Raw genomic sequence first — 15,170 nt, forward strand, 5'->3', positions numbered from 1 at the left:
TTTGAATTTAAAAAAAAATGGCATCCGCAGCCTCTATGTTTAGGGTGAAAAATAAAGAATTTGTAGGAAGTGCGTACTACATGAACAGTGAGGAGAAAACTGGTATTCCCCTCGGGAGAAAATTTAAGATTATTTGGGGAAAAAAGAGGAAGGAAGGAAAGGAGGAAGGAAGTTAGTTGATAAATAGTTTTAAAGTCTATAAATTTAAAATAAACCAAAGAAGAGAAAGAAGAGTATTTGCTCCACTGCCCTTCCCATTAAGATGTAGGTTAGGTACTGGGGCTGGCATGACACAAACATCTATTTTCTTCCTAAAATGGAAAAAAAAATTTATGAAAATGAGTGAGTTTACACAGGAATGTCAGCTCAGTCAATGCCTCAATGCTCTATGTAAAAGGAAGTGTATACTTTCCTACTTTGGCCTTTCTATATTTTTCTTATTTTGTCTGACTACATATTGCAGACATTCTTTTCAGTTAGCAATTAGTCTAATTTGCAGCTGCTTTTATAAAACCAAAGCTTCCCTCCTACAAATGAAAATGTTCAAGTCCTTCGATCTCTAGTATCATACGGTTATTTTAGACATGTAAAACACCCAGAGCCCCAAGAAAACACAATAAATAGCCACCATCCCTTAGCGCCATGCATTACTCAACCGTTTCAGTTCTGTCATACAGTATGAAATATAAATGAAGAAAGAGAGGAAGGGAGACAAAGCAGTAATTTACGCCTGTCTAGAAAGTTTGGCACTGCAGCCCCAAGTACAGGGAGCCATTTACAGGAGAAAAAGCGTAACCAGAGCCTATGGAAGTGTGGAAGGTGAGATCATCCACCAGCAGCAATCTTTCAAATTCATAGACACTTGTGGATTCATGAGGTGAGAATGAGCAGTGCAGAGGACTGTGAAATTCATTTCCAGTGTTTGACTTTGTTAACACACATTCTCAAGCTGTCTTTGTTATGAGATAGCGCTCAGCTTCTTAGTGAGAAAAAAATCCCGTATAGAAAATGTCCCCATTAATTGGAAATAATAATAGTGTCAAACATAAAAAAGACCACAGGACTATTTATAAAACTCTAAAGTATTATTTTAAAGAGAAATATATATATATTTACAAATACATATAAAATATGATATAAATATATATTCTTTTAAATATATAATATTTTATATATTATATAATTATATATCTCATATATAATTATATATGTGTGTATATATTTATTTATTTAGGAGAAGCTTGCACTAATCATCTTTTTTTAAAAAAAATCTTCACCTAAATTTTTAAATGATTAGTTTGAATTAACTAATTGCAATTTATTTGAATGTATTTGTCTTCATTAAGAATAATCAAAACTTGTCTCAAAATGTCTTTTAACTAAACTTTTTTCCAAGGCAGAAATAAATCTATCAGTGATTTAATAGGACAAGAAAAGTAATTTATGGAATGAAGCAATGATCTGTTACCTTTCTCACATCGCTCTCACAAAGCCTCGTGTAGATGTTATGTCAATTTCAAAACCAGAAGAAGGAAATGCCTAATATATATTAGTAGTTTCTCTAGAAACTGGCAAATCAAAATATAGGGATGAAACGATGAGAGTGTGAAAGTGTTAGGGGGTGAGAGAGGGAAGAAGAGGCAGCATCAATTATAGCTTCTGGGGTCTGAGTGTGTACCAGAAAAATTAAAATAACGTGTCAGTGAAGTGTCATTTGTTCTGAAGGACTTGTCTGACAATTCAGAAATTTTAAAGTAGTTCCTCTTACTTCTGGTGTCTGCTCCCCAGTGGGTAAGGTTGGTCCAGAGATTTATGCCATTATCCCCTTGCTAGGGAGTCTGATTCGGAGAAGGCAATGGCAACCCACTCCAGTGTTCTTGCCTGGAGAATCCCAGGGATGGGGGAGCCTGGTGGGCTGCCGTCTATGGGGCCGCACAGAGTCGGACACGACTGAAGCGACTTAGCAGCAGCAGCAGCAGGGAGTCTGATTGGTGTGATGCTGACCAGAGCCTGCCAGCGTATAGCACAGGGTATGCCTTTGCTCTGTGGGTGTCAGTGCACCTGTCGGGGTGGGGTCTGCTCCCTAGGTGTTGGAGGGGAGGCCTCCAGGTCTGGTGCTCAGCCGTGTCTGTGATCTGCCGTGCGAGGTAGTCAGGACTGCAGCGCTCCCACGGGGAGGACAGCCACTGGGTAGTCCTCCCCTGGAGCTGCTCACCTGTGAGTGTGCTCTGCCATGCCCCTATCACCCGTGTGCCAGCTCACCAAGTGCACTGTAAACATGCGGCCTTACAACTACACAAGATTAATCCACATGATTGAATTAGGGGTAAGATGAGGAACATCTGAAAGGATAAGTAAGGACTTTAGCTGTCTAATCCAGAGCTTTTCAAATATTAAAGTGCACAAGTCACTGGGGATCTCATTAAAATACAGACTGTGAATCAATTTGGGGTGGGACTCAAGATTCTGTCTTCTTCATAAGCTCCCAGGCCATGCCAATGCTGCTGGTCTGTGAAGCACACTTTAATTAGCAAAGCCTCAGATCATGACACAGGAAGAAAGTTTATCAGAGAAATTGCATCTAGAGGAGTCTGAATATCACATGATCTTTCTTAGCACCCTTATTCCCACTCAGTTCTTTGCAATGAAATCTACTCTAAAAAACATAAATATAAGTAACATATTCAAATAAACACAATAGGATATTTTTACTAAGGCAAATAAATGCATTATTTAACTCAGTTTTCAAAAGAGCCTGTGAACTAAATGCTTTTACTAGGTTGGCCAAAAAGTTCGTTGAGGCTTTTCCATAAGCTGAATGGAGAAATCTGAATGACGTTTTTGACCAACTCAATATTATTTTTATTTTACAGAAAAAGAAACAGCCTTGGGGAATTTAATTAAGGCAAAACCACAGGTGCAGAATTTAGAAACAGTTCTGAATTTGGCGAATCTTCACTCCAGAGCCTAAATATTCTAGTCAGTTTTACTACAATTGTCAAATTATGCTATTGCATTCTTAGTTATTTTGCAAACAAAGCACTAGACAAAAGATACAGTAGGGATACAAAGATGTAGGAACTTTGGGATATACCATCTTCGTTGACGCTTCTAGAACAGGAGGGATACAGGAATAAATTACTGTTGACATTAGCAATCTTACATGCGTGGTGAATAGAAGCCTTGATGCAATAAATAATCTCTTTCAAGACCTAGAATGAATGTTAGAAGAGAGTAAAATACTGGATTCAGCTCCTTAAGCTAAAGAAGGGACAGACAGATTCTAGATAAGGACATGCTGGAGCCTCCACAGCCCTGAACATATGGGATAACCCTTAAAGCTCCACGTCTGAAAAAATAGCCCTTAGATTTTAGAATCCCTAAAGGACTTTTACTATATGAAGGGTTTACTATATGAAGGGTATACTATTAAATATTTTATGCATTCTGTTATTTGTAAAGAGTATAATCCTTCCCCTAAGGTGTGCTGGCCCCAGGGTCTTTAAACAAGTCTAGACAAGAATTAACCAGGAGCCATCATTTTCATTATAAGTATAATTATGTTTGCTTATTTCACACTGTTTAATATACTCCCTCCTGTTAAACTACAGCAAAGGCCTTTAGCACCTGTTGCTTATTTCTGCCAGACTGAAAGTATTCCTTTCTCTTTATTATTCGTGTGCAAGGATAAGATGGAACTTGCCAGGAGTTGTCATTCTTGAATGCACCTGCCAAGTGTCAGATACTTTAATAGCTGAAATGCTTATAGCATATGCTGTGGTTGCTGCAGCCACCAACTTCCAGTGCCCAGAATTTCACAAGAGATTGAATACATGCAGGATGACAGATTCATTCCTTGATACACACGTATGTGACTATATGCCCATGGGTATACACCACACTTATATAACACATCCCCAGGTCAGCTTTGGCTGAGAATATATCTTAAAGTAATTTACTACCTTACATCTTCAACTTAAAAAAAAAAAAAAGAATAAATCCCTTGGACTATACTTACTGATTTGTTGGCAGTTGCTCGACCAGACTGGCATCAGCCTCAGTACTAAAAAAAAAAATAAAATAAAACTGAGTTTTGGCTTACAAGGTAGCACCCCACATGCTTTTTTGCTAAGTTCTTTTCTGGTGATGCCTAATACTTTCCCACTCTTCTGTTAGGTCTTTGGTCCATCCAGATAAAAGTGAGGACTGCACAGCTGTAGTGATTGAGGGCGGGGCTGGAATAGATGTCTTATCCTCCATGCTGAGGCCCCAGGGGAGTGAAGATGGAAAGGAAGGCATCCTTGTGCCAATTTACTGTCTCCTGCCAGGTTTGTCAGATCTTATCAGAGGTGCCCAACGGAAGGGAGAAGGGGTAGAAACGGTTTTCTAGAATCCTGACATGGGACTAAAGCCGGGAAAGACAGAGTGGTGATGGTTCTACTTTCCTTGCTTTAGCACATTCCCAAGGACAAGTGAGGCCTTCCACGTTTCGTTCAGTTCCCCAGGAGCCCGTGGGTTTCATGTTTACTTTCCCTGCCCATGAGTACGTGTATGTATATGGAGCTGGCAGAACATTAACTTCCCTCTCCTTGATGGATATTTAAAACAAAACAAAACAAAACTATGTAACACACAAGAAAACAACTCTGCAGCAGGAAGCAGTCTTATTTTATGAACATCCTTCTTCAGGTAACCTCAAGATAGTACAGTTTAGACAATTAATCTTCCCTTTAGAAACACTAGAGTGAAACATTCCTGGACCTCTTTCCCTCTCTTTCTCCCTCTTTTGCTTTCACTGTACCTCTCTTTCATGTATGAAAACACCACTCAGAGCTCAAGCTGCTTCATAATTAAAGAATAAATTAGACATCTCAAGGCCTTTAATATTAGAATGAACATGAGCTTAGTTCATGAATAGCAAGCTTTCACGAACCAAGTAGTCAAGAACCTTGTTGGCATAGCACCTGAATGGAAGCAAGGGCTCTTTCTCAGAGGTAGAATTTCCCATATAAGTAAGTCTACAAACCTCTTCACTGATAATTCATTATCCCTTCTGGAAAGGGCCATCTTGCTGTGTAGGGCTATAGGCAAGCAATTTTTCTTTTCCTAAGTTAACTTATACCTTAGTAAGTAAGCCTTCTTGGATGTGAGTCAGTCACAAGGAGGATTTTTCTCAGAGGTTCTTGGCACATGTAATTTATAACTGATGCCACCGATGACATAAAAACAGAAGTGCATTATACTTAAGGACAAAAAGATTCTTCAGGTATACTCAGAGTGAGCTCATTTTTGCCAGCGAAGGAGCAGAGCACCTGCAGGTAAGTGGTCTGCATTCCCATGGGCTCTGCTACCTGTTAATAATAGTATTATTGGATCATTACCTAGGAAAACAACCCTAGGAAAAAAGTCAAAGCTCAGGACTTTCAGCAGACTCAGAAAAACACATAGGGAGCAGAGTTCTAAACTCTGCCTTTCAGAGCCTAGGCCGCTGATCAAAGAATTCCAAAGAGAATTCTGTGCACTGTCACTGATAAAATTTAAAAGAAGATTAGAGACCTGTTTCCAGCCAGAATAATTTGAAAGCCCTGACATGTACCATTATACTGTTTGATGAACATTTCCAGAAGAATAAGATGTCTGTTTTGACCTTTGCAGTGTAAAAAAACATGTCGAAGAGAAGGACAGAGGATTATTTTTATACAGATACCAGAAAGCTGCCCTCCTTATTGAGAAAGTATGGCAGGCTGAATTTTAGTCTTTAGTTTCCTTTGTAATTTGAAAGTCCTCCCAGATAAAACTTTGCGGTATACAACTTGGTTTTGACATCCTGGCTTTTTGCCTCTAACTGTTTATAAGTCATGCAAGGAAGTCATCTATCTTGACCAATATGGCTTAGACATATTTTCCATGTTAATTACACATGTTTGGACTGACATTGCAGTGATACAGTTTCATTTGTTTAAAACAACAGAGTGGATGGCTCTTCAAATCAACAAGTATAGGTAAAAATTCTTCCTAGGGTAGATGTAACAAGTCTGGAAATTATATAGGCAACAGGCACTAGTGGCTGAAACCCCAGAGACTAAGAAGCTGATAATTCTGCAATGATCCCTTGTTTCAATTAAAAGCATCTTGGAAAACTATGACATAGTTATCAAAAAAATTACAATTATAATAATATATGTGTTAGACACTCCCACAAGATTGGTATCCTGAAAATAATCAGCAGTTGAAAAGGAAGCAGAAGCATTTTAACTCTGACCCAATGGAACTATTCACATTTTGGCTGTGTTTTTGAGCAGGACCTCCACATTGTTTTATACTCACCAGAACACCAGCAGTTAACCCCGTAATGGCCAACTGCTAGTTATTACCCTACATTTGGTCCACAGCTGCATGGCTCTGCTCACTTTATTGTCGTTTCAGCCCTCAGCCCATTAGATGCCTGGTGACCGCTTGCATGCAGAGGGGCCTTTGGGTAACTGAATCCCCATCAGGATCACAGCTGTTGTAAAATATGCAGTGACAAAAACATCCATGTGCAATGCATGGCAGATAAATCTGCAAGCCAATTTAAGCAAAACCTGAAAAAGAAATGAGGGGACTAGTCGAACGCTCTGGCTTCTGAACATTACAAACTACATTTCCTTTATTTGGGGGGAATATGTTTCGTAAAATGCCAGCATTCCCCTCTCAGTATAACAGATGACTGGGGCTAAATTTCAAAGTGATAGGCCCAGTTAAGCAAAAAATACACCTTTCCACCTTCCTTCACTCAGCAGTAAGAGAATGAATGTCATGTTCAATTATCCAAACAGATTCCTGACTTTGGCATAATGCTCTCATCAGCATTAGGTATTTATTCACAGTGTGCCTCCACTCACACACCAAACCCTTGTTTCAGTTTCTTTCAACCAGGACGCCTAGCACAGTGGGTGCATATATGCAAGCATGTCCTTCCACAGCTGCTGGCAACAGCTGAGCTTCCAGGTCCGGTCCATCACGCAGCGGGCCCTGAAAGTAGCCTGTAGGTAATTATGGCAGCTGTTACAGTGGTCAAACCATTGTCCAGCTGTGACACTGAGAGGCTGTGCTGATTCTGCTTCATTTTGCTACCTGCAAGCATTTTAAAATAGGAAGAAGACAAGGAAATAAACTACCCCCAAAAACAGGATAAAATCAGTTTCTTGATTGTTATCACTGAATGTCACTTCTTTGTCATTTTGTCAAAAGTGAAAATCAGGTAACAGACATGACCTGAGACTCCCTTCAGTTCAGCTCAGTTCAGTTGCTCAGTCGTGTCCGACTCTTTGCGACCCCATGAATCACAGCAAGCCAGGCCTCCCTGTCCATCACCATCTCCCGGAGTTCACTCAGATCCACATCCATTGAGTCAGTGATGCCATCCAGCCATCTCATCCTCTGTTGTCCCCTTTTCCTCCTGCCCCCAATCCCTCCCAGCATCAAAGTCTTTTCCAATGAGTCAACTCTTCGCATGAGGTGGCCAAAGTACTGGAGTTTCAGCTTTAGCATCATTCCTTCCAAAAAATGCCAGGGCTGATCTCCTTCAGAATGGACTGGTTGGATCTCCTTGCAGTCCAGGGGACTCTCAAGAGTCTTCTCCAACACCACAGTTCAACAGCATCAATTCTTTGGCGCTCAGGCTTCTTCAGAGTCCAACTCTCACATCCATACATGACTACTGGAAAAGCCATAGCCTTGACTAGACGGACCTTAGTCGGCAAAGTATGTCTCTGCTTTTGAATATGCTATCTAGGTTGGTCATAACTTTTCTTCCAAGGAGTAAGCGTCTTTTAATTTCATGGCTGCAGTCACCATCTGCAGTGATTTTGGAGACTCCCTTAGGTCTAACTAAATTTAAATTCACAAAGTGGGAGTTGTTTCTGGTTCTAGCTAATCTAAAATTTGGTTTGTACCTGCATGTGCTGATTGAATGAACTCCTCTCCCACATGTATTCTGTCCATTCTCTCAATTGTTGAGATGTTCCTTAACAGATTTTTCTCCTCCATTAACTTATTCTGACATGTTGTAAGTACCTACTATGTGCCAGGCACTGGGGATAAAATACTAATGAGTCACAGCTCCTGCATGCAAAGAATCTAGGATTCAGAGGCATAGAATCTCTCAAATGTAGGAGAGGGAAGATTCTTTTTATTCCCCTTCCACCCGTGGACAGAGGAGCCAGGTGGGCTACAGTCCATGGGGTTGTAAAGAGTCAGACACAACTGAGCAACTAAGCACAGCACACATGAATCCTCTAGTTCTCTGCTGCCATAAACTATACAAATGGGAGGGAAAAGCACCATTAGTTATTAAATACTTTTAGCTGTCTCCCCAACTTGGTTAGGTAGGAGAGAACTCATGGTTATATTACCTATGCACTGATGGCATGTTGATTTCTTAGTAATGGTCATTGGGAAAAAAGATTTTTTTTTTTTTAACTTAAAACTAAAAATTATCAGTTAGATACCTGGAGCACAGCCAACGTTTCATGTGCAGGGAGTTAAAAAAATATAGTGTGATTTATACATTCTATCTTTAAGGAATATACCTTGTCAGGTCAAACAAGATTATGACAAATAATTAAAAAATAGAATGAATTACAATTTGTTTATTGGTATATCTGTGTATGATGTGAAGAAGTATGCATATGAAAGCTCCCGGTTTTCAGCATTGTCAAAGTAAACTTAATAATTAGTTTAGAGTCTCATAATCTCACATCATGTTGCTCTATTTCAGGCTGTTTTTCAGAGGTTCCCCTCCATCCATAAGATAAAGCACTGGAAGGGCTGTGTGGAATCCATAGGTGAGTGCAGATCTGCTACCTGAAGCCAGTAAGCTTACCAAAGATTTGATCGAAGTCAGTGAATTCCAAGCCTACTTTGCTCTATTTCTCCTTTGTGAAAGTCTGTGAAAGTGTTAGTCACTCAATCGTGTCTGACTCTTTGCGACCCTATGGACTGTAGCCCCCAAAGCTCCTCTGTCCATGGAATTCTCCAGGCAAGAACACTGGAATGGGTTGTCATTCCTTTTTCCAGGGGATCTTCCCAGGGATCAAACCCACGTCTCCTGCATTACAGGTAGATTCTTTACTGCTTGAGCCACCAAGGAAGCTCATTATCTCCTTTGGGCCCATATTTTTCTCCCCATATTTCAGCTTTCTTCTTGTGCCTCCTCTCTGTTGGTTAATGTTATGCTGTTATTTGAAGGCAGGTCATAGTTCATAAAATAGAGGTTTTCTATAAAGTTAACAAAAATAACTTTATGGATTTGAATGTGAACTTCTATCTGACCAAGAAGACAGATAAGATACATCCCTTTACACTAAATATATAAACTTGGAGCCAAGGGTTAGGGATGTCCCCCTCCTCTAGTGAAATAAGAAAGTACAATAGTAAACACTTTCTGAACTTGTTTCAAGTTTTTAAGAAAATTACAGTAGCTCATTTCTTATACTTATCATAATAGAGGAGAAATGAATATGTGGCATTCAGTTTAGTTCAAAAACTACTTACTGTTGTATGCATGTGAGTGTGTATATATCCTAATAGCATATATACATGTATGACTATATACAGACATATATGTATATATGCTATTAGATAAGATATTTTAAGTACAAAGGAAAATGAGACACTCTTATACATAAAGTTACTTCTAATCCACAGGAGAAGTAGAAAATGAGCCAAGAGCTTAATCATGGTACAGAAGGGTTATAAGCAGAAGGAAAAGTATCATAAAATATATATATTGGAGAAGGGAATGGCAACCCACTCCAGTATTCTTGCCTGGAGAATTCCATGGACAGAGGAGCTCAGTGGGCTATAGTCCATGAGGTCACAAAGAGTCGGACACGACTGAATGACGCATACACACACATATGTATATATAAGGATCAGCACCTGGCCCATACCAGATAAGCTCTCAAAAGGCAAGTAAACTAACTCTTAAAAGCTAAATTTAAGAAATCAAAGAAAAAGGCATATCATAGACTCTTACTTCCAAGGAAACAGTTTATGAAAAGAACAGATGCATAAAACATGTTGAATTTTAAGGAACCACAAATTACTCAAAACAAAATGCAAGAGATGGAGAGACAGAAGAGACTGGACAAGAGAGCTAGAACTGATCAAGAGGGTTTTAGATACCAGATGAGCAGAGTCTGGGATTCGTTAGGTGATGAAGATGCATTAAGAAATTTATGAAAAAGATCATTATGAGCTAATAAGGGCCTATGCTAAGCACTATTTGCCATAGGCAGGAAAAAGAAACATACTGAATATGTCAGGAAATAAAATTGATAGGATTTCACATAGAAAATGTAGAGGAAAAGCTGGTATTAAATGTGATTTTCAAGTTTTGTCTTGACTTATTAGTTTGTTGATAGATTTTACTACTTGAAATTAGAAACGGAAAAGGGAATCTGATCAAGAGCACAGGTGGAAGCTTAAGGCTTAAATGGTAATAAGGAATAACATATCTAAAACTACTGAGGCGATAAAAGTAAAAATATGAATGAGTTTGTCTACTCACCAATTTTCTCTCAAGTTAAAGAGAGTTCTGGAGTCTGTCGGACAACATCTATCCAAAAGAAAGTTAAATTGAATCTGAAAATCAACCCTTTTAACTGAAGAAATAATCCATATTCTAAGAAAGAATGATAACTAAGAAAAGTATTTTCTAAGAGTTCTAACTACAGCATTTTGTTGTTTTAGAAAACATTACATCTGCACCATTACCTGAAACTAGATTTTTTAAAAGTAACATATAGGCTTTGCATTTCACTTAAAAGTGAAAATACTATGCAAAAAATCTTATAAATATTGGAAATTATACATTTCATGAGCTATTATGCAACCTTTAATTACAAAGAAAATTTATAGGCTTGCCATTTATATGAGAGGGAGAGATGAAACGGTAATAATATGAAAGAGAGACAGAGAAATAATATGAGAAAATATCTACACACATTTAATAAAAATGAAAGTTAAAATAATTTGACATCATTGTTTATCAGTTGGCAAAGTTGAAGAAATGTAAGAAAACAAGCACTTTGAAATACTGTCAATGGATATAAAGAGATTTCTTATATAGCAGTTTAAAAATATAGATTAAAACCTTTAAAATTTGCACACCCTTTTTATGAGGCATGTTATTTATAAATTGAGTATATTCAAGAATTAAGCTGTATACATATATATATGTATACACACACACACACACATAGATAGATAGATCCCTGTTATGTATTAAAATGAATACATAACGTTTGTGGCGGTTTTAATCAGTGTTTTTTATATTTTAAAGAAAACATCTGATATTCAAAAATACTTAAAACATGAAAATTGTAAGATTTCTCAAAAGGACTTATGAAGGGTATTTTAGTCATACCCCACAGAACTTCTAAAAATCCTCTTCCTCCATTTATCTTCCCTAAAATCCTCACTACAGTTGGGTAGATGCTCCCACTGTCTCTGACTCTCTATTAAAACTCTCCAAAACCTTTTAATCTACGTAAGCGCTGGTCATTTCTTCTCGGCACCTCTTTTCTCCATCTTTTCAGATCAACTTTTTCCTTGTCTTGCATGTGTCTTCCTCAAGTGAATTAATATAGCCTCTTAGACTTAAACAGTGCTCTAATTCATCCATTTCCTGGATCAACATAGCCAAAACCCCAAGCCTTAAATTGCCAAAACAAAGTAGCTTTCCTCTTTGGAAGGGAGAAGAGAAGGCTTTAGAAGAGGGACAGCTAAAAATATGCATATGTTAATTTTTGAAAATTTGTCATAGAGAATTTACCATATTTGTCCTGTTTCTTACTGAAGATATTTGACATTCTAATTATCCAACAGCAGTTGATTGGTTACATTAATTATGCTAAATTCATTAAACAGAATTTGATGACATAGCTTTCAAATTGTTGTGTGTGTATAGGTACATATGAAGTATATTTAATGACAATGATATTCATATATTAAATTTAAAATCACTAGTTTAAATTAGGTTCTGTAGTTAATCTCTCGATTTTTTATTACTGGCTATGTTGAGATATCAAACTATTTCAGAGAGTGAGTGAGTGAAGTCACTCAGTCATGTCCGACTCTTTGTGACCCCATGGACTGTAGCCCACCAGGCTCCTCCGTCCATGGGATTCTCCAGGCAGGAATACTGGAGTGGGTTGCCATTTCCTTCTCCAGGGGATCTTCCCCACCCAGGAATCGAACTCAGGTCTCCCATATTGCAGGCAGACCCTTTAACCTCTGAGCCACTTGTGATTTTCTTTTGTCCTATGTTTTCTAAATATTTTACAACAAACATTGGTGATAAGATTAAAACAGTGATTTGTAAAGGTGGAAGTCTTTACTGCTCTAAATTACATGTTAAACTCAGAGAAGTGAAACTGTGTCTAATTTCATCCAAATTGAATTTTTTTCAAAAGCCTCTAATTGACACTCATTTGTTATCATGTATGCTAGTATTTCTAAAAATGGATAGATGTGAGTTATTTTTAGGACTAAATTAAAAAACACAGAACAGTTTCCAACTATATTACTTTGCTATGGCTGCCATAACAAAATATTCATTCCTCACACAGGTATCTTAAATAGCATAACTTTCTTCTCACTGTTCTGCAGGCTGGAAGTGCAAGATCCTGGTGCTGGCAGGGTTCATGTCTTCTGAGGCCTCACTCCTGGGCTCGCAGATGGCTGCCTTCTTGGTATGTTCTCACAGGGCCTTTCCTCTGTTGACGTGCATTCCTATAATCTCTTCCTTTTCTCATAAAGACACTAGTCCTATTGATCCAAGATGACCTCATTTAACCTTGAAAAAGTAAAGTGAAACTGTTAGTCGCTCAGTTACGTCTGACTCTCTGCAACCCCGTGGACTGTAGCCTGTCAGGCTCCTCTGTCCATGGAATTCCAAATGACTGCTTTAAAGGCCCATCTCCAAAGTTAGTTATATTGGAGCTTAGGGCTCCAACATATGAATTTTGAAAGGAGTATAATTCAGACCATAATGCCAACTAAAATATACTCTATCAGTTAAAATAAAATTCAACTTAAATTCCAGAAGGAGGATATGAAGATAATAATAGAAAGATAAAATTTATACAGTAGCAATACTGTATATTTTAGTGTATTCTAATTCTTTGAAATGTGTTGTGTACAAAATAATTCTGTTAACTAAGAAGTATAATTAATGAAAAATTCCCTTTTTCAGTAATGCTAAAACTAGAAAGAGTCTGAATGCATTTGCTCTACTTTTAATCTAGCTGTGCCGTTACAAGGTGTCACGTATACAACTGCACTAACAGATACAGTCATCTAGAAGGCATAGCTGGAAAGGAAATCCTCTACTCCAGGGAGTGCCTTAAAACAAATAGGAGGCCTACTCATTAGTTGTCCTTTGTTTTCTACTTTGGATTACATCAAACTGACCAAAATTCCTATTTATTACTAGTCCATTAAAACAAAAGCAAAGTTTAGACAGAGAGCATTAATCAATTCATATTTCCATAAGCACAAAGATTACGTCAGCCAATAAATCACTCAACCAGCTGTGTCTTTTTTAAAAAGGATTTGTAAATAATCAGTTTGACTGAAATTAATTGCATTTTTTTCTTCCCCCAATCCCTCACACACACAACAGTGTGAAAGTATCTGGAGACAAAGAATAAGCTGAGATTCTGTCATAAATAAGATAACCAATTTGGCTTACACGCCAAGTAATCCATGGTGAGATCACTGAGTCCTTAGGTATAGAGCCATAGCAAAATGTAGTACTAAGAAATTCAATCACAAAATTTTCCAAGGGGCATAGTTTTTCATTGTGTAAAAATTCATCCATATATGAGGACTTTTTTCTTTTGTGAAAACACCATCATAATAATTCATTTACCCAATTATGTTTCATAAACTTTTATCAGATAATCTACTCAAATGATTTCTGACTATACACTTGTTTGAAATGCGGGTTTTGAGGATTGGCTATATGAAATAGAAGTCATCTCATGCCCTGAGGCTTCTACTTCATTCATCCAGTACAAACATCAACATGGCAAAAATCCATGTCTAGAAACTTCCTAAAGAATGAAGTGTCTTTCCTCTTTAGAAAGTAGCAACATGAAAGATGACTGAGAATGTAAGTATTCAAAACTATACCTTACAGTGTTAACTACAGTTATCCTGGCTTTACTTTAGATCTTCAGACTTTATTCACCTAACAGCTGAAAGTTTATACCCTTTTACCAAGCTCTTCCCATTTTCCCCAGCCTCCAGCCTTTGGCTACTCCTTTTCAATTCTCTGTTTGAATGAGTTTTACTGTTTTGTTTTTTAATTCCACATATATATGATACCATACAGAGCAGTATTTGTCTCTGCTTGGCTCTTTCACTTAGCATAAAACCTAAAGGTCTATCCATATTGTCACACCATCATGATCTCCTTTCTTCTCATGGCTAAATAGTATTCATAGGAGTGTGTATGTGTGTGATTCTGGAATATGATGTCCTGCATGTCCATTTTGCCTTGGGCACTGAAAAATTAGGTAGCCAATCCTAAGAATATGTTATCCTGAGGATCCCATATCAATTCAAACTCTTCTCTGAACATAATCTTTAACTTCTTATCTTAGGTCCTGATGACACTGTTTTCCTTGTCTGACACAGACGGTGTTTCTTTTTCTATTATACCCCATGGAGCATGAACCGGAAGAAGGTAAGGCATTGGTTGTGTATCACTCCCCTCCCATTTGCAGCTTGCACCACCAGACTAAACCACCCACTACATCTCCTTGTTAGTCTCATATTTTGACCCAGTTACTCCCTTAAATTTACTCTTGACTCATTCTCTTCTTCTCTATCTTGGTTCATGCCATCATTTTTGGTAACTGTAGGAGGCATATGTATGAACTATTTCCTCTGCCCCCTCCCAGCCAGTGATGCTGGTTGTATCAGCAGTAACTCACCATACCTGAAACCTTAAAATCAGTCACTCCCTTCTCCGGCTGCCACCTGCGTTCATTCAGTTTTCCGTCTCAGGTACTCATTTTGCAAGAATAATTCTTCTTCAATGAAACATCAAACCACTGACCTTACTTTTCACTCTTCCAACCTACATATGTTTCCTTTCCCCCCTTTAACCAGGA

The 15,170-nt window shown here is 38.0% G+C and overlaps 2 long non-coding RNA genes across 2 annotated transcripts in view; both read right to left on the reverse strand.

Annotated features, from left to right (window-relative positions):
- Positions 1-1,988: 1,988 nt before the first annotated feature.
- LOC120878035 lies at positions 1,989-10,653 on the reverse strand. Its single transcript, XR_005724442.1, has 3 exons — positions 10,556-10,653; positions 4,019-4,063; positions 1,989-3,212 (listed from the first exon to the last, which is right to left on the reverse strand). It is a non-coding gene; the product is annotated as an uncharacterized LOC120878035 (long non-coding RNA).
- A 1,607-nt stretch (positions 10,654-12,260) lies between these two features.
- The window catches only part of LOC120878036, a 37,797-nt gene continuing 34,887 nt past the window's right edge, over positions 12,261-15,170 (reverse strand). The window contains exon 7 of the long non-coding RNA XR_005724443.1: positions 12,261-12,844. This is a non-coding gene — a long non-coding RNA (uncharacterized LOC120878036). The remainder of the gene's footprint in view (positions 12,845-15,170) is intronic.

This window comes from Oryx dammah, unplaced genomic scaffold, assembly GCF_014754425.2.
Source record: "Oryx dammah isolate SB20612 unplaced genomic scaffold, SCBI_Odam_1.1 HiC_scaffold_18, whole genome shotgun sequence".
In the NCBI taxonomy this organism is placed as follows: Eukaryota; Metazoa; Chordata; class Mammalia; order Artiodactyla; family Bovidae; genus Oryx; species Oryx dammah.